This window comes from Silene latifolia, chromosome 1 (genome assembly GCF_048544455.1).
Source record: "Silene latifolia isolate original U9 population chromosome 1, ASM4854445v1, whole genome shotgun sequence".
In the NCBI taxonomy this organism is placed as follows: Eukaryota; Viridiplantae; Streptophyta; class Magnoliopsida; order Caryophyllales; family Caryophyllaceae; genus Silene; species Silene latifolia.
The window spans coordinates 36,417,895-36,437,874 of record NC_133526.1 but is presented as its reverse complement, the minus strand read 5'-3'; positions in this window follow the sequence as shown (position 1 = coordinate 36,437,874).

Here is a 19,980-nt window from a genome sequence, read left to right as displayed (position 1 = left end):
ATCTACGTACCGATTTTATAGTATTTTATTAAGGTTGTTTAAACCCTAATTTGGGGATTTGGGGGTTTTGTTGGTTTTTATGATTGTTAGTAATTATGTGATCATATGTTAGGAGGAGAATTCGTAGAGGAGGCTTTTTTATAACAGCTGTTGAGATCGTCTGATTGTTTTGCATTCCAGGTAGGGTTTCCCTACTCAGTATTATTCACATACGTGTTGATTGTGATCTATGTTTGTTGAGTATTATCATACGAGTATTGTGACGGTTGTGGATTTGTTTACTGCTGGTAGTTATGATTGATTGTATCTGTCTGTGGTATTCGGAGTGCGTCCCTGGCTGAGTGAGGTCACTTGCGGGAGTGGCTTCACGCCCATTATTCGCCTTCTGTGGAACCCGCCATAGAAGGGATGTGCACATTAATGGATTTGGGTTATTCGCTCTATGGTATGAGCGGGGTTTAGGTGGGAACGGCTGCGGTCCCCCACTGGCGGAGTGGAGTAACCTGTTGCGACGGGTACTCTAGCAGGACTACACATTTTAGTGTGTAGTCGGTGATGAGGAGTTGATTGTGGAGTTTGGGTTATGTGACGGTTGAGATATGTTGGTTTCTGTCTTATAGTAGTTGTATATTGTATGATTGTGTGAATAGTACTGACCCCGTTTTATTGTTTTAAAAACTGTGGTGATCCATTCGGAGATGGTGAGCAGTTGTTGAGCAGGTATGAGTCGAGACATATGGGCTAGCTAGGATGTGTCACCTTCAGATGATAGAGTCTTCCGATGTAGCTTGAGTTGTTTGTCAGACATTTGTTTAGTTGTTTGGACAGTTGGCTTATGAACATGTAAACCGTTTTTGGCAGTTTGGTTTTTGGGTTGTATTCACTTTAAACTTTATACTATTTAAACGTTGTTTCTTTATTGTCTTTTGATTACCATTGCCTCGAGAAACCGAGATGGTAACAGCTTTATACCTGAGTGATCCTGGTAAGGCACTTTGAGTATGAGGGTGTTACAAAATGGTATCAGAGCGACGATCCTAAAACCTGTAACTAATGAATCTAATGAACATAGGGAGTCAAATAAAATGAACCCGGGGTAAAAGTTGTAGGAGCTAATGCAAAGGCTTGGGAGACGTCCTAAAGTCGCGAACTCGCCCTACAATTTTGAACCGGTCACATGGGGGGGTATGTGTCGGAGTCGTGTGTGTTATCTTTTGGTTTTTGTGTGTACTTAATAATATATGTTCAGAATCATTGGATGTTAGAAATGGAGGATTGGGTGTGTGGTTAAAAGTTGAAGAGGTGTGTTTTATATGTGGAATTGAATGAAAGGCATGTTAGCTGTTTATAATGTGGCACTTGATAACATGAAGTAGATTATTTTTGTTGATTGTGTGAGGAGTTGCGTAGATCTGCATGCGTAGTTGTTGTTATAATGTTAAGATAATAATGAATGCGTAGTACGTTGGGGTATGTGAGATAACATGCGGGTAGTATTCACGAGTCTACATGACTCGATCGAGTGGGGGGCACTCGATCGAGTGGATGAGGTACTCGACCGAGTGGGTCTGACTCGATCGAGTGGGTATTTGACGTTTTCATGATCAGAACCGTGTTTTTGGGTACTCGATCGAGTAGGGGTCACTCGATCGAGTGGCTTGTCAGCTCGATCGAGTAGGTTAGAGATCAGAAGGTCTGTTTGGGGTCTGGAGTCGGGGTACTCGATCGAGTACGTGGGGCACTCGATCGAGTAGCCTCCACTCGATCGAGTAGGTTTGGGCACTCGATCGAGTGGGTTCTACGCAGGCTATTTTCGTGTTTTGAGTTATAGTACGTATGTTTATATCTACCTTTTCTTATATAGTTTCAAGATGCCGCCAAAGAAAACCGCTTTGTATGCGAGAGCTGAGAGCATGAACGTGGATGACATAGTTAAGATGTTGGAGCACCAAGATGCTCTTACGGAGGCCCTTAAGAGAGTGGGGAAGGATAAGGAGGTTGATCACTCTAAGATCAGCCTGTACATAGCAAGGTTTAACCCAAAAGAGTATAAGGGGACTGGGGAGCCAATTCTTCTTGAAAATTGGCATAGGGAGATGAAGAACATTCTGGATTTAGTGCATTGTCCGGATGAGATGAGGGTAGAACAAGCTGCGTTCTACTTGAGAGAGGTAGCAGGAGAGTGGTGGGACAAGGTGTAATACTACGGTTTTAAGAGCCTCTGGGTACTCTATCGAGTGGGCCTTACTCTGTCGAGTAAGGGTGTTTTACGATTTAAAACAGTTTCTGACCTATTGGGTACTCGATCGAGTAGCCTTGATACTCGATCAAGTAGGCGGCACTCGATCGAGTATGTCAGTTACTCGATCGAGTAGCCGGTTTACGGGGGGATGATTTGTCGGGTTTTGTTAATAATGCGATTTAATATATAAACACTTCCGTCACTTTCTTAATACACTTTTACAAACCTAATTACTTTCAAAAGAGAAAACAATCTGCGTTCTTCACATCAATCGCATTATTGGCAAATCCCGGAGCTTGGAAGGTCGGAATTCACCTTTTTTTACACCTTTGGGATCCTTGCGTCGAGGGTAAGATCTACGTACTATTTTTATGGTATTTCGTTAAAGTTAGTTAAACCCTAATTTGGGGATTTGGGGGTTTTGTTGTGTTTCTTGATTGGTAGTAATTGTATGATTGTATGTTAGGAGGAGGATTCGTAGAAGAGGCCTTTTGATAATAGCTGTTGAGATCGTCTGACTGTGTTGCTTTCCAGGTAGGGTTTCCCTACTCAGTATTTGTCCCATAATGTGTCGGTGGTGATTTGTGTTTGTTGATTGTTATCATACGAGTATTGTGACGGTTGTTGGTTTTGATTGCTGTTAGTAGTTGTGATTGTTTGTATCTGTCTGTGTTCTTCGGGGCGCGTCCCTGGCTGAGTGGAGTCACTTGCGGGAGTGGCTTCACGCCCATTATTCGCCTTCTGTGGTACCCGCCACAGAAGGGATGTGCACATTAATGGATTTGGGTTTATCGCTCAACGGAGATGAGCGGGGATTAGGTGGGAATGGCTGCGGTCCCCCACTGGCGGCGTGGAGTGACCTGTTGCGATGGGCACTCTGGCAGGGCTACACACTTTAATGTGTAGTCAGTATTGTGGAGTTGGTGATGGAGTTTGGAGTATATCTGTGATGTTTGAGTGTGTTGATTGTTGTCTTTGTTGGATTATATAAATTGTGTGCTCGATCGACCCCGTTTATTGTTTTAAAAACTGTGGTGATCCATTCGGGGATGGTGAGCAGTTGTTGAGCAGGTATGAGTCGAGTTATATGGGATAGCTGGGATGTGCCACTTTCAGATGATAGAGTCTTCCGCTGTAGCATGAGTAGTTTATTAGACATTTCATTTAGTTGAGTAGGCAGTTGGTTTTGAGGACATGTAACCATATTTTGGTATTTGGTTTTGGATTGTATCTTATTCACTAAACTTATACTATTTAAATGTTGTTTCGTTATTGTCTTATGATTATCATTGCCTCGGGGAACCGAGATGGTAACATCTTTATACCTCGGTGGTCCTGGTAAGGCACTTGGAGTATGGGGGTGTTACAAAATGGTATCAGAGCGACGATCCTGAAACCTGTAACCAATGAATCTAATGAATATAGGGAGTCAATTAAAATGAACCCGGGGTAAAGGTTGTAGGAGCTAATGCAAAGGCTTGGGAGACGTCCTAAAGTCTCGAACTCGCCCTACAATTTTGAACCGGTCACATGGGGGGTATATGTCAAAGTTGTATGTGGTGTTTACTAGTTTGTATGTAATGTGACGATATATGTGTTGTGAATTGTTGGATGTTGGGAGTAGAGATCGAAAACGTGATTGAAAAGTTAGTGAGGTATATATATATATATGTTTATATATATATATATATATATATATATATATATATATATATATATATATATATATATATATATATATATATATATATATATATATATATATATGTTGTTTGTATAAGAAGCATGATGGTTGTTTATTATGTGGCATTTGATAACATGAAATAGTTGTTTTGTTGATTGAATGAGGAGTTGTGTAGAATCACATGCGTAGTTAGATTATAATGTTGAGTTTATAAAGTTGTATAGTATGTTGGGATATGAGAGATAACATGCGGGTAGTATATACGAGTCAGCATGACTCGATCGAGTAGGAGGTACTTGATCGAGTAGGTGAGGTACTCGGTCGAGTGGGTCTGACTCGATCGAGTGGGTATTTGACGTTTTTATAACCAAAATCGTGTTTTTGGGTACTCGATCGAGTATATAGGGCACTCGATCGAGTGGGGTCACTCGATCGAGTGGCTGTGCTACTCGGTCGAGTATGTTAGAGATCAGAAGGCCTGTTTTGGGTCTGAAGTCGGGGCACTCGATCGAGTAGCCTCTACTCGATCGAGTAGGTTTAGGCACTCGATCGAGTGTGTTCTGGGCAGTATGTTTTCGTGTTTTGGGGTTATAGTGCGTATGTTCATATCTACCCTTTCTTATATAGTTTCAAGATGCCGCCCAAGAAAAACGCTTTGTATGCGAGAGCTGAGAACATGAACATCGATGATATCGTTAAGATGTTGGAGCATCAGGATGCTCTTACGGAGGCCCTAAAGAGAGTGGGAAACGATAAGGACGTTGATCACTCTAACATTAGTCTTTATATAGCGAGGTTTAACCCAAAAGAGTACAAGGGAACCGGGGAGCCAATTCTTCTTGACAATTGGCATCATGAGATGGAGAACATACTAGACCTTGTACACTGTTCTGATGAGATGAAAGTAGAACAAGCTGCGTTCTACTTGAGGGAAGCAGCTGGTGAGTGGTGGGACAAGGTGAAAGCGAGTGCTAGAGAGATGTATACGAAGCAGGGCTTACCTGCTATACCTTGGGAAGAGTTTCGGAGGGCTATGAGGAAGGAGTTTGTACCTGAGCATGTGAGGAATAAGCTGAGGGAGGAGTTTGATGGGTTTAGGATAACATCTGATATGTCAGTTGCTGAGTACTACAAGCAGTTTAATGAGAAGTCTAGGTATGCTGAGGACATGGGTTTGAGTGAGGAGAGCCTAGCGCTGAGATTTGAGAGGGGGTTGACTCCCAAGATTATGGATAAGTTACCCGTGGGAGTCCTTACTGATGTTAAGGAAGCTTATGAGAGGGCTGGGAGAGCTGAGAGGTTGGTGGAGATGGCTCAGGAGAGAGTAGTTGAGAAAAGAAAGGCTGAGAGTGAAGGTGGTGGCCAATCTAACTACAAGAAAGGCAACCACAATCAGGCTAGAGCGTTTTCTTCTGGTTCAGGGTTCAGTGCTGGGGCTTCCTTTGGGCGTGGCCGTGTGAGTGGTAGTGGCAGTTGGGGGATGACCTGCTATGGCTGTGGCGGTGTAGGCCGCAAGAGACACGAGTGCACGAGTGTACCTGGGGCTTTTCAGAGATCGGCTCAGGGGAGCTATTCTCAAGGGCCGGCACAGAGTTATGCGAGTAACAGACCAGCTGGGTCATGGTCTAACCGGGGAGGTCAGAGCAATCACGGTAGAGGTAACTGCAATGGCGGTAATTCCTATCAGAAACCAGCTACGAACAACAACAACAATCAGGGGTCGGGTGCTAAACCGACCACATCAGCCAGTACTGTCCAGGGAGGTGGACAAAAGACTAGTGGAAAGTTGTTCATGATGGACAAGAAAGCAGCTGAGGACGATGCACATGTTATCACTGGTACTTTTCTTGTTAACGGTATTCATACCTTTGTTTTGTTTGATTCGGGGGCATCTCAGTCGTTTGTATCTTCGAGTCATGTTAAACGGTTGGATTTGAGGGTATATGAGTCTGTAAGTGAGAAAGTTTTTATACCTTCGGGTGAGTCTGTATCATGTGGGAGGTTGTATAGGGGTGTATCTATGATAGTTGGGCAAGTTGATCTACCTGTAGACTTGCTAGAGTTTCCTTTTGATGGTTTTGAGATGATAGTCGGGATGGATTGGTTGGGAAAGTACAAAGCTAAGATAGACTGTCATCAAAAGAAAGTGTCTTTGAGAGGTCCTAAGGGTGTTAGCGTGTCTTATCGTGGGTTTGTGGTCAAACCCAAAGTTAAGTTGATTGCAGCTGTGACCTTGAAGTCCTATCTGAGGAAGGGATGCCCTTTGATCTTGTGCCATGTGAGAGATGACCGGATATAGAGTCCGACAGTTGATCAGATACCAGTGGTGGGTGAGTTTGCAGATGTCTTCCCAGAGGAGATTCCGGGGTTGCCACCGAAGAGGGAGATAGATTTCACGGTTGAGTTAAAATCGGGGACGGGGCCAATCTCTAAGGCACCGTACCGGATAGGTCCTAAGGAGATGGAGGAGAACAGGAAATAGTTAGATGATCTGATAGAGAAGGGATACATTAGACCTAGTGTATCACCGTGGGGAGCACCAGTTCTTTTTGTGAAGAAGAAAGATGGGGGCTTGAGGTTGTGCATAGACTACAGGGAGCTGAACCGAGTGACGGTGAAGAACAAGTATCCTTTGCCAAGGATAGATGACCTGTTTGATCAGTTGAGTGGTGCATCAGTCTTTTCCAAGATTGATTTGAGGTCAGGGTACCATCAGGTGAAGATTAGAGAGGTGGACATACCAAAGACAGCTTTCACGTCGAGGTATGGCCATTATGAGTATGTGGTGATGCCGTTTGGGTTATCTAATGCACCGGCTGTGTTTATGGATTTGACGAACAAAATATTCAGACAGTTTTTGGACAAGTTTGTGGTGGTGTTTATCGATGACATCTTAGTCTACTCCAAGACTAAGGAGGAGCATGAGGTGTGACACCCTTAAAAAAAACGTTAATTAAACATACAAAAAGCAAAGAATGTAACATATTTCGAGTTACTCGACGAGCATCATCAATTCTTCTTGGTGGAGCCATCTTTAAAAGAGAAAATTTAATTAGTACCTATCAATTAGCAATCACAAACAGACTACCACATAAAATTCTAAATCTACCCATCCTACCCATCTCTCAAGTTTATTATTTAAAGGTCAAGTGATTTTAAGTGGGGTGCACAAACGTGCGTCGGGAGCAACAAGCTCCTCCTCCCCCGCCTCCTGAGGGTACTCCAGGCACCTATTCTTGGGTGGTTGTGGACCGTTTGACTAAGTGTGCTCGGTTTATTCCCATCAAAGAGACCTGGAGATTAGAAGTTCTAGCTGGTGCCTATGTGAATGAAGTAGTGCGCTATCATGGGGTTCCTAAAGATATAGTTTCAGATCGAGACCCTCGATTTTGTTCTCGTTTCTGGACTGCATTACAGGAGGCCTTGGGTAGTAAACTATTGATGAGCACTGCTTTTCACGCCGCCTGATGGTCAAACTGAGAGAACAATTCAAACTTTAGAGGATCTTCTTCGTGCCTGTGCTTTAGATTTCCAAACTTCTTGGGAGAAATGTTTACCTCTGGTTGAGTTCTCTTACAACAACAGCTATCAAGCCTCCATTAAAATGGCACCATATGAAGCTCTGTACGGTAGAAAATGCCGTACTCCAGTCTATTGGGATCAAACCCAAAATGTTCCAATGTTAGGACCTGATTTGGTGACCGAGTCCATTGAACAAGTTAAGATCATTCGGGAGCGGATGAAAGCCGCTCAGGACCGTCAAAAATCATATGCTGATGTCCGTCGTCGACCACTTTCCTTTGAGGTTGATGATCAAGTATTCCTTAAAGTGTCACCTATGAAAGGGGTGAAACGGTTTGGCGTAAAAGGGAAGCTGAGCCCTAAATATATTGGACCTTTTCGGGAGATTGAAAAGATTGGTCCTGCTGCTTACCGTTTAGAATTGCCCCCAAATCTGAGCAAGGTTCACAATGTCTTCCATGTTTCTCAATTGAGGAAGTACATTAGTGACCCTAGCCATATCATCCAAGAAGAGATTCTTGAATTGGAGCCTAACTTGGCGGTTGAAGAAAGGCCAATTCGGATTCTTGAAAAAGCCAACAAGCAACTTAGGAGCAAAGTTGTACCTCTAGTCCGTGTTCTTTAGCGTTTTTGGAAATGTCGAAGAAGAGACTTGGGAGACTGAAGTTTCTATGTTAGCTAAATATCCTGAATTATTCTCGTAAGGTATTCCTTTTCTTACTCTTTTTCCGAGTTACTAAGCCGTATTTAATCATAATTAGTAAAGATATTATTCTTATTATAGAACTTTAAACTAAAGTTTTGAAAATGCTTTTATGATTTTCAATGGTTTTAACATTAATGAGTGTTAAATCTCGTTATTGGAGACGTCCCAATAATGGGTTTTCTCATTTATTGGTGTAGAAATATTTTTATATCTTGATATGAATGTGGATGTTCTTGTCTGATCAACGAGAGTATCACCGTTTCATTGAAAAGATACCTATATTTTTCTTATGATTATATTATTAAGATGTTGTATACTATAATTTCTCCTTCTAAGTTTCGAGGACGAAACTTTTTAAAAGGAGGGGTGATAACACCCCGTAATTTCGGACCATTATTATATTGCGGAAGTAATTTATTAATCAAGTAAAATTTGATATCAATGTATTTGAAGTAATAATAATTCAAAGAAATATAATTTTATTATATTTTGAAATAAAGTATTTATTTTGATAGTTTCGAAATGTTTAAAAATAGTTTAAACCGTGTAAAAACTTTTTATTTCGAAATAAGGGCATATCGGGGAAAAATGACAACTCTTTTGAAAATTGGGCAAACGATTTTGGAAATGGGTCGTATGAGTATTCAATTTTCTTGTAATCTCGTGTTTAAGAACTTTGGTCTTGTCGGAATTTGCAATTGACAAGCGGTTCTAATTATTATCGAAACGAGCCAAAACCGACTCGTAAAATCCCGACTAAAACCCGCTCCCTTCCTCCTTTCCTTTCCTTTTCCGCGGCACCTCCCTTCCCCCTTCCTTTTTTCTGATTTTTCTCACCTAACTTCATCTTCCTTAACATTCTATCCTATTCTAAACTAAAATACACCATTTTCTTACCTTTCTAAGCCAAATTTCACCATAACTCACTCGTTTCTTGTCGGATTTTCGCAAAGTTTATATTTTCGGAATCCTCTCTTCGAGATCTACGTCCTAGTATGTTTTAATTTCAGTTTTCTTGATGTTGATTTAAGACGAATTTGGGCATATTTCGGTTTTTATACTTATTATTGTGTTTTTATTGTTTATTTAGGTGAAGATTTGGAAGACGAGTTTGGGGACTCATATATTGTTGAAGATAGTGGCTAGTGTATATTAGGGTTTGGTATTCAAGGTGCTAATTGCTCATTTTCTAGCTTAAGGTAACATATTTCGAGTTACTCGACGAATAATCGTCACATTCTTTGCTTTTTGTATGTTTTTTGTGATTTTTGTTTGATTAGTAAATTTGCACATGATAAAATGGGTTGCATGCATGTCTAATGCTTGTCTTTTGTTAGTTTAAGTTAACATATTAGTATAGGAATGATTAATTGATGTTTCAGACGATGTTAAACTGAACAAAAATGGAAAAATGGAGGGATGGGGGTGGCGGCCAGCAGGCCCGGCAGGCCCAGGCAGGCCCACGGCTGCCTTGGGGTTGGCCCGGGTTGGCCCGTTGCTTGTTTCGCGGTTTTTCATGCATTATTTGTCATTTCGGGATCATTAATGTTATAGTTAGTATAAGTTACATATGAGTACACTTTTGAATTAAATCATATTAGTAGTAAAAATTATGTTAATGGTAAAAATTATGTTTATATTGGTAGTTGCACATGTTAGTATAGGTTATAAAATGAAATTGTAATGACTAGGCTCAAAATGAATTTTATAGCGATAATTGTAATGTTTGGATGATTATCCGAAAATCGAGCCTTGGTCCCTTTGATGAATCGATGTCGATCAATTGTGTGATTGGTCGGCCCGCAATTTAACCGTGCACTGTCGCGGGGTGGGGTTGCGGGTAAAAATTCGGTTGGATGAAATTTTATATGAATTGGATAATCGACCTTTTTCTTGTTTTAGGCCATTTATTAAGTTTTAGTTCACATGTGTTGTTGGTTGAATTTAATAGTTTCTTATATTGTAGAAACGGCCCTAGATTCCCTGAAACCTTTAATATTGTTAATATTTCTAGAAATGGTATTGGTATTAAATACTTTTTGCAGGTTGTTGTGTTTGTCATAGATAGGTCTTTATAGTCTTTGACGAGTACATGTTCACTGCTTAATAGCCTTTGTGTTTCTGACTTGGTGGGATTATATCCAAGTTGGGGCATGACCTCGTTACTTATTTTGATAGTAAGTGGTCAGCTTAAGTACTAGCCAACCCTTTGGTGGACTCCTTAGAGTACTCACTTTGTTTTAGAAAAATTGTGGGTCTTGGGTGCGGTGGTGTGTATCCGTATGTCTAGGTCTGCGCAGATTATAGGCTAGGGTTGTGTTGTATCTTGGCCATGTTTTGATAGAACCTGTGAGCCAAGATACCGGTTCGATTACCTTCCCTACCTCGTGGTATAGACTCGAGTTACAGAGTGACTATTGACCGTACTAAGAACTTATGCCTGTCTTTGATATATTGCCCTTTCTTGTATGGTGATTTTATGAATTGTAATAGGTGAGATGTAAGCCGGTTACAATTGATAAAGTTTGGGTTACTGCTTGTTATATGTTTCACATGATAGTTTAATTTGGTCAGTTTAGTATTCATAGGTTAGAATACTTGTTAGTTAAATTGTTTATCATTTTGTTTACATGTTACACTACATGTTACATTAAATATGACATTTCGTGGCTGGGAGGACTCGAAGTTACTCCCCACTGAATTGTGGCTTTCGTGTTTGTATAAAATGCGATTGACAGGTTGATGATGCTTAGTTGGGGTACACGGACGAGCTAGTGAGCAAAAGAACCTTGGACCTAGTTTGGCTATTTTTGTAGTAAACCTTTTAACTTTTGGTTGTGTATATAATTTGAAGGGACATATGTCTCCCTCTTTTTCTTTGGGTTGTATCACTATAATTCCTTGTCTTTAGCATAGTTATGTAAATTAGTTTATTAGCTTTTGCAGGTTTTGGGCACTCTTAAGTTGGAGATGTTTGTGAATGGTTTAGGAAAGTTTTAAAAATTACAGGTTTTGTCTAGTCGAACCAATTACAAACATATCCTGTCAGTTTTTCTGTAGATTTTACGTGTTTAATTAACGTTTTTTTTAAGGGTGTCACATGAGGAGCATCTGAAGGATTGTGTTGCAGACCTTGAGGGAGCATGAGTTATATGCTAAGCTGTCCAAGTGTGAGTTCTGGTTACAGAGAGTTGCTTCTCTGGGGCATGTGATCTCTAAGGACGGGGTAGCTGTGGATCCGGCAAAGATTGAGGCAGTGACAAAGTGGGAAGCACCAAAGAATGTTGCTGAGATTAGGAGTTTCTTGGGTTTAGCTGGATACTACAGACGGTTCGTGAAAGATTTCTCCAAGATTGCTAGACCTATGACAGCTTTGATGAGAAAAGAGAACAGGTTTCTTTAGGATGAGAGTTGTGAGACGACGTTCCAAACATTAAAGGAGCGTTTGACCACAGCTCCTATCCTAGCATTGCCTGAAGGGATTGAGAACTTTGAGGTTTATACAGATGCCTCAAAGAATGGGTTGGGATGTGTGTTGATGCAGAACGGTAAAGTGATTGCCTATGCTTCTAGGCAATTGAAACCTTATGAGGAGAACTATCCTACACATGATCTAGAGTTGGGTGCAGTGGTGTTTGCTCTTAAGATTTGGAGACATTACCTTTATGGGGCGACCTTTAAGGTATCTTCTGATCACAAGAGTCTCAAGTACATCTTCACTCAAAAGGAGTTGAACATGAGACAGAGGAGGTGGATGGAGCTGAGTGGCGATTATGACATGGATATTATCTACCATGAAGGGAAAGCCAATGTTGTTGCAGATGCTTTGAGTAGGAAGAGTGTACATTCTTTGTGTACAGCTTTTTCTTTGATGAGGTTGAGAGATGAGGTGGGGAGGTTTGGGATACTTATGATGCAGAGAGGAGATGCTATGGGAGATTTGACAGTGCAGCCTGATCTTTATGATGATATTCGAGGTAAATAGGCGTTGGATTCTAAGATAGTTATTGAGTGGAGAGCTGGGGTAGAGAAAGGGACAAAGTCTCGGTTCTCTATTCATACAGATGGTAGTCTGAGATTTGATGGGAGGTGGTGTGTCCCTAATGATGAGGAGCTGAAAAAGACAATCATGACAGAGGCACATTGTACACCATATTCAGTACATCCAGGTGGTGACAAGCTATACAAGGATTTAAAGAACACGTTTTGGTGGCCTTGGATGAAGAAAGAAACAGCTGAGTTTATCGCCCATTTTTTGACATGCCAGAGAGTCAAAGGGGAACAGCGATGACCACAAGGTAAGATTCAGTCTTTAGAGGTACCTGAGTAGAAGTGGGAATCCATTTCTATGGATTTTATCGTGGGATTGCCAAAGAGTCAACAGGGTAACAATATGATATGGGTAATAGTGGATCGACTGACAAAGTCAGCTCACTTTGTGCCAATGAAAGATACATGGACTAAGGCACAATTAGCTATGGCTTATCAGAAGAATGTGCTAAAGTTACATGGAGTCCCTAAGGACATAGTTTCTGACAGAGATGCGAGATTTATCTCAAGGTTTTGGAAAGAGTTGCAGGAATATTTGGGAACAACTTTGAAGATGAGTACAACATTTCATCCTGCGACAGACGGTCAGACTGAGAGAACGATCAAGACTCTTGAGGATATGTTGCGAGCGTGTGTGATGGACTTTGGTGGTAGCTAGGAACAGAGAATAGATTTGATAGAGTTTTCTTACAACAACAGCTATCACACTAGTATTGGTATGGCACCGTTTGAGGCCTTATATGGGAGGAGATGTAGGAGTCCGATTTGTTGGGACGACAGTGCTGAGTTAGTGGTTCTAGGACTAGAGATGGTACATGAGATGGTTGAGCAGATTAAGATGATCAGGGAAAGGATGAGAGCGGCTCAGGATAGGCAAAAGAGTTATGCAGATCTTCATCACCGGGATATAGAGTTTCAGGTTGGGGATAAGGTCCTTCTGAAAGTGTCTCCTATGCGTGGGGTTATGAGATTTGGGAAGAAAGGCAAGCTGAGTCAGAAGTTCATAAGGCCTTATGAGATCTTAGAGCGGGTTGGAAAGGTTGCATATCGTTTGGCTTTACCAGCTGCGTTAGAGAGGGTGCATAATGTGTTTCATGTATCTCAGCTGCGGAAGTATGTGAGTGATTCATCACATGTGTTGGAGGCAGAGAGCTTAGAGCTAGATGAGTCCTTGTCATATTTTGAGGTGCCTAAGCAGATTCTTGACCGGAAGGTTAGGAAGACTAGGAGTGGTGAGACATTTTTGCTTAAGATCATTTGGTTTAACCACGAGTCTGAGGAAGCTACATGGGAGGAAAGGGTATGTATAGTTACGGGGACGTAACCTTGTTTCTTTAGGGGGTAGGAGATGATCGCAAAGAGTTTTTAAGATTTTTTACATCTTTTTGGTGTTGTGTCGGTATGGTTAGTAATGGTTTGAATCGGGTTGAGTTTGGTTAGTAGCATGTTTTTATGTTGAGTTTTGTTATGGTTGTTGGTGTCGGGAGTTGTAGTAGTGTGTCTTTGTTTCGTTGTGGTTTAAACTTCGGGGACGAAGTTCTTTTTAAGGAGGGAAGACTGTAATACTACGGTTTTATGAGCCTCTGGGTACTCTATCGAGTGGGCCTTACTCTGTCGAGTAAGGGTGTTTTACGATTTAAAACAGTTTCTGACCTGTTGGGTACTCGATCGAGTAGCCTTAATACTCGATCGAGTAGGCGGCACTCGATCGAGTATGTCAGTTACTCGATCGAGTAGCCGGATTAGGGGGGGATGATTTGTCGGGTTTTGTTAATAATGCGATTTAATATATAAACACTTCCGTCACTTTCTTAATACACTTTTACAAACCTAATTACTTTCAAAAGAGAAAACAATCTACGTTCTTCGCATCAATCGCATTATTGGCAAATCCCGGAGCTTGGAAGGTCGGAATTCACCTTTCTTTACACCTTTGTGATCCTTGCGTCGAGGGTAAGATCTACGTACTGTTTTTATGGTATTTCGTTAAAGTTAGTTAAACCCTAATTTGGGGATTTGGGGGTTTTGTTGTGTTTCTTGATTGGTAGTAATTGTATGATTGTATGTTAGGAGGAGGATTTGTAGAAGAGGCCTTTTGATAACAAATTTGTTGAGATCGTCTTTGTGTTGCTTTCCGGTAGGGTTTCCCTACTCAGTATTAGTCCCATAATGTGTTGGTGGTGATTTGTGTTTGTTGATTGTTATCATACGAGTATTATGACGGTTGTTGGTTTTGATTGCTGTTAGTAGTTGTGATTGTTTGTATCTGTCTGTGCTCTTCGGGGCGCGTCCCTGGCTGAGTGGAGTCACCTGCGGGCGTGGCTTCACGCCCATTATTCGCCTTCTGTGGAACCCGCCACAGAAGGGATGTGCACATTAATGGATTTGTGTTTATCGCTCGACGGAGATGAGCGGGGATTAGGTGGGAACGGCTGCGGTCCCCCACTGGCGGCGTGGAGTGACCTGTTGCGATGGGCACTCTAGCAGGGCTACACACTTTAATGTGTAGTCAGTATTGTGGAGTTGGTGATGGAGTTCGGAGTATATCTGTGATGTTTGAGCTGTGTTGATTGTTGTGCTGTTGGATTATATAAATTGTGTGATTAGTACCGACCCAGTTTATTGTTTTAAAAACTGTGGTGATCCATTCGGGGATGGTGAGCAGTTGTTGAGCAGGTATGAGTCGAGTTACATGGAATAGCTGGGATGTGCCACTTTTAGATGATAGAGTCTTCCGCTGTAGCCTGAGTAGTTTATTAGACATTTCATTTAGTTGAGTAAACAGTTGGTTTTGAGGACATGTAACCGTATTTTGGTATTTGGTTTTGGATTGTATCTTATTCACTAAACTTATACTATTTAAATGTTGTTTCGTTATTGTCTTATGATTATCATTGCCTCGGGGAACCGAGATGGTAACATCTTTATACCTGGGTGGTCCTGGTAAGGCACTTAGAGTATATGGTGTTACACAAGGTGAAAGTGAGTGCTAGAGAGATGTATGAGAAGCAGGGGCTGCCTGCTATTCCTTGGGAAGGGTTTAGGAAAGCTATGAAGAGGGAGTTTGTGCCGGAACATGTGAGGAGTAAGCTGAGGGAGGAGTTTGATGGGTTCAAGATGACCTCTAAGAAGTATGTGGCTGAGTACTATAAGCAGTTTAATGAGAAGTCTAGATATGCTGAGGATATGGGACTGAGTGAGGAGAACCTAGCTCTGAGGTTCGAGAAGGAGTTGACCCCCAAGATAATGGATAAGTTACCCGTGGGAGTCCTTACCGATGTTAAGGAAGCTTATGAGAGGGCTAGGAGAGCTGAGAGGTTGGTAGAGATGGCCTGGGAGAGAGGTGCTGAGAAAATAAAGGCTGAGAGCGAGGGTGGTGGCCAATCTAACTACAAGAAAGGCAACCACAATCAGGCTAGAGTGTATTCTTGTGGTTCAGGGTTTAGTACTGGGGCTTCATACGGGCGTGGTCGTGGTAGTAGTGGTGGTAGTTGGGGTATGACCTACTTTAACTGTGGCGGTGTAAGCCACAAAAGACATGAGTGCACCAGTGCGGCGAACGGGGGTTACTAGAGATCGGGACAGGGGAGTTTTTCTCAGGGGCCGACACAGAGTTTTGCGAGTAACAGACCAGCTGGGTCATGGAGCAACCGGGGAGGTCAGAGCAACAACGGTGGAGGTAACCGCAATGGCGGTAATTCTTATCAGAAACCAGTTACCAACACCAACAACAACAACAACCAGAGGTCGGGTGCTAAGTCGACTATTTCAGCCAGTACTGTCCAGGGAGGTGGGCAGAAGACCAGTGGAATGCTGTTTATGATGGACAACAAGCAGCTGAGGATGACGCACATGTTATCACTGGTACCTTTCTTGTTAATGGTCTTCACGCCTTTGTTTTGTTTAATTTAGGGGCGTCTCAGTCGTTTGTATCTTGAAGTCATGTTAAACAGTTAGGCTTGAGAGAGTATGATTCTGTAAGTGAGAAAGTTTTTATACCTTCGGGAGAGTCTGTAACATGTGGGAGGTTGTTTAGGGATGTATCTTTGATATAGTTGGGCAAGTTGATCTACCTGTAGACTTGCTTGAGTTTCCTTTAAACGGTTTTGAGATGATAGTCAGGATGGATTGGTTAGGAAAGTATAAAGCAAAGATAGACTGTCATAAAAAGAAAGTGTCTCTGAGAGGTCCTAAGGGCATTAGTGTGTCTTATCGTGGGTTTGTTGTCGGACCCAAAGTTAAGTTGATTGCAGCTGTGACCTTAAAGTCCTATCTGAGGAAGGGGTGCCCGTTGATCTTGTGCCATGTGAGAGATGACCGGATAGAGAGTCCGACAGTTGATCAGACACCAGTTGTGGGGGAGTTTTCAGATGTCTTTCCAGAGGAGATTCCAGGGTTGCCGCCGAAGAGGGAGATAGATTTCACGGTTGAGTTGAAACCGGGGATATGGCCAATCTCTAAGGCACCGTACCGGATGGGTCCTAAGGAGTTAGAGAAGCTCAGGAAGCAGTTGAACGATCTGATTGAGAAGGGATACATTAGACCAAGTGTATCACCGTGGAGAGCACCAGTTCTTTTCGTGAAGAAGAAAGATGGGAGTTTGAGGTTGTGCATAGATTACAGGGAGTTGAACCGAGTGACGGTAAAGAACAAGTATCCTTTGCCAAGGATAGATGACCTGTTTGATCAGTTAAGTGGCGAATCAGTCTTTTCCAAGATTGATTTGAGGTCGGGATACCATCAGGTGAAGATTAGGGAGGTGGACATACCAAAGACAGCTTTCACGTCGAGGTATGGCCATTATGAGTATGTGGTGATGCCTTTTGGGTTATCTAATGCACCGGCTGTGTTTATGAACTTGATGAACAGAGTTTTCAGTCAGTTTCTGGGCAAGTTTGTGGTGGTTTTCATTGATGACATCTTAGTCTATTCCAAAACTAAAGAGGAGCATGAGGAACATTTGAGGATCGTGTTGCAGACCTTGAGGGAACACGAGTTGTATGCTAAGTTGTCTAAGTGTGAGTTCTGGTTAGAGAAAGTTGCTTTTCTGGGACATGTGATCTCTAAGGATGGGGTAGCTGTGGTTCCGGCAAAGATTGAGGCAGTGACCAAGTGGAAAGCACCGAAGAATGTAGCCGAGATTCGGAGTTTCTTGGGTTTAGCTGGATACTACAGACGGTTCGTGAAGGATTTCTCCAAGATTGCTAGACCTATGACAACTTTGATGAGGAAAGAGAACAGGTTTCGTTGGGATAAGAGTTGTGAGACGGCGTTCCAAACATTAAAGGAGCGTTTGACCACAGCTCCAGTCTTAGCATTGCCTGAAGGGAGTGAGAACTTTGAGGTTTATACAGATGCCTCAAAGAATTGGTTGGGATGTGTGTTGATGCAGAACGGTAAAGTAATTGCCTATGCTTCTAGGCAATTGAAGCCTTTTGAGGAGAATTATCCTACACACGACCTAGAGTTGGGTGCAGTAGTGTTTGCTCTCAAGATTTGGAGACATTACCTTTATGGGGCGACCTTTAAGGTATTTTCAGATCACAAGAGTCTCAAGTACATCTTCACTCAAAAGGAGTTGAACGTGAGACAAAGGAGGTAGATGGAGTTGATTGGCGATTATGACATGGATATTATCTACCATGAAGGGAAATCCAATGTTGTTGCAGATGCTTTGAGCAAGAAGAGTGTACATTCTTTATGTACAGCTATATCCTTGATGAGGTTGAGAGATGAGGTGGGGAAGTTTAGGATACATATGATGCAGAGAGGGGATGTCATGGGAGATTTGACAGTGCAGCCTGATCTTTATGATGATATACGAGGTAAACAGGCTTTGGATCCTAAGATGGTAGAGTGGAGAGCTAGAGTAGAGAAAGGGACAGTGTCTAGATTCTCTATTCATTCAGATGGTAGTTTGAGGTTTGATGAGAGGTGGTGTGTCCCTAATGATGAGGAGCCGAAAAAGACAATAATGACAGAGGCACATTGTACACCGTATTCGGTACATCCAGGTGGTGATAAGTTGTACAAAGATTTAAAGAACACGTTCTGGTGGCCTGGGATGAAGAAAGAAATAGCTGAGTTTGTGGCCCGTTGTTTGACATGCCAGAGAGCTAAAGGGGAACAGCGACGACCACAAGGTAAGATTCAGTCTCTTGAGGTACCTGAGTGGAAGTGGGAATCCATTTCTATGGATTTTATCGTGGGTTTGCCAAAGAGTCAACAGGGTAACAATATGATATGGATTATAGTGGATCGACTGACCAAGTCAGCTCATTTTGTGCCAATGCAAGATACATGGACTAAAGCACAATTAGCTATGGCTTATCGGAAGAATGTGCTAAAGTTACATGGGGTGCCTAAGGACATAGTATCTGACAGAGATGCGAGGTTTATCTCCAAGTTTTGGAAAGAGTTACAGGAATCTTTGGGAATGACATTGAAGATGAGTACAACATTTTATCCTGCAACAGATAGTCATACAGAGAGAATAATCAAGACTCTTGAGGATATGTTACGAGCTTGTGTGATGGACTTTGGTGGTAGCTGGGAACAGAGGTTGGATTTGATAGAGTTTTCTTACAACAACAGCTATCACACTAGTATTGGCATGGCACCGTTTGAGGCCTTATATGGGAGGAGATGTAGGAGTCCGATCTTTTGGGAGGACAGTGCTGAGGCAGTGGTTTTAGGACCAGCCATGGTACATGACATGGTTGAACAGATTAGGATGATCAGGGAGAGAATGAGAGTAGCTCAGGAGAGGCAAAAGAGTTATGCAGATCTACATCGTCGGGATATCGAGGACAAGGTTCTTCTGAAAGTGTCTCCTATGCGTGGGGTTATGAGATTTGGGAAGAAAGGTAAGCTGAGTCAGAAGTTCATAGGGCCATATGAGATCCTAGACAGGGTTGGAGAGGTTGATTACCGTTTGGCTTTACCGTCTTCTTTGGATAGGGTGCATAATGTGTTTCATGTATCTCAGTTTGAAGAGTTAAGAACGATTAACACCTAAGAGGGGGAGGTGGTGAATTAGGTGTACCTTTTAAAAATTTTATCCTTAACTTAGTTAATTAATTACTTTAAGCTAAGAATATTGAAGTACAAGACTTGAGAAACTTAATTGAATGTAAGTTCACAGAAAGGTACAAAGAGTTCTATGTCACAAAGATAGGTGATCGTGACACGAGTAACTTGATTAAGTACATGCGAGAAATAGCAAAGTGGAAGAACGTAAAAGTAAATGAACAAACAAACGACATTTTAAAAATTGGTTCAGCCTCTACTCCGAGACCTACGTCCAACCGTTATTTTATTACTTGTTTAGAAATTTACTCAAACTTACTAAACCCCTTACAATGAAAATAACTCGCCAACCTACTCCGGTTGCACTCAAACTTAAAGCTACTCCGCTTCAAGAGTTTATGGGTTCTATCTCAAGGTGTTACAGAATCTTGAATCTCAAGAGTTCACTAAATGAACATGGAGATTACAATGAAGATCTAACACGAGAATCATGGAACAGACTCATTATGTCACAGTACAGCGAACTGATACTTGGAGGTTTTACAGCTTTTTCGAAAACAATTTTGAAGACTTAAAATCAGAAAAACGTTTTGCAAACACTTGAAGAGTAAAGCTTTAAATGCACAAATGATTTGCAAGGTTTTTACAATAAATGCTTTGGAAGTCTTAAGAAATAAATGTGACTAAGACACTCTATTTATAGTGGATTTAGTCTTAGGTAAGTACAACTTAGAAAGATTAAATCCA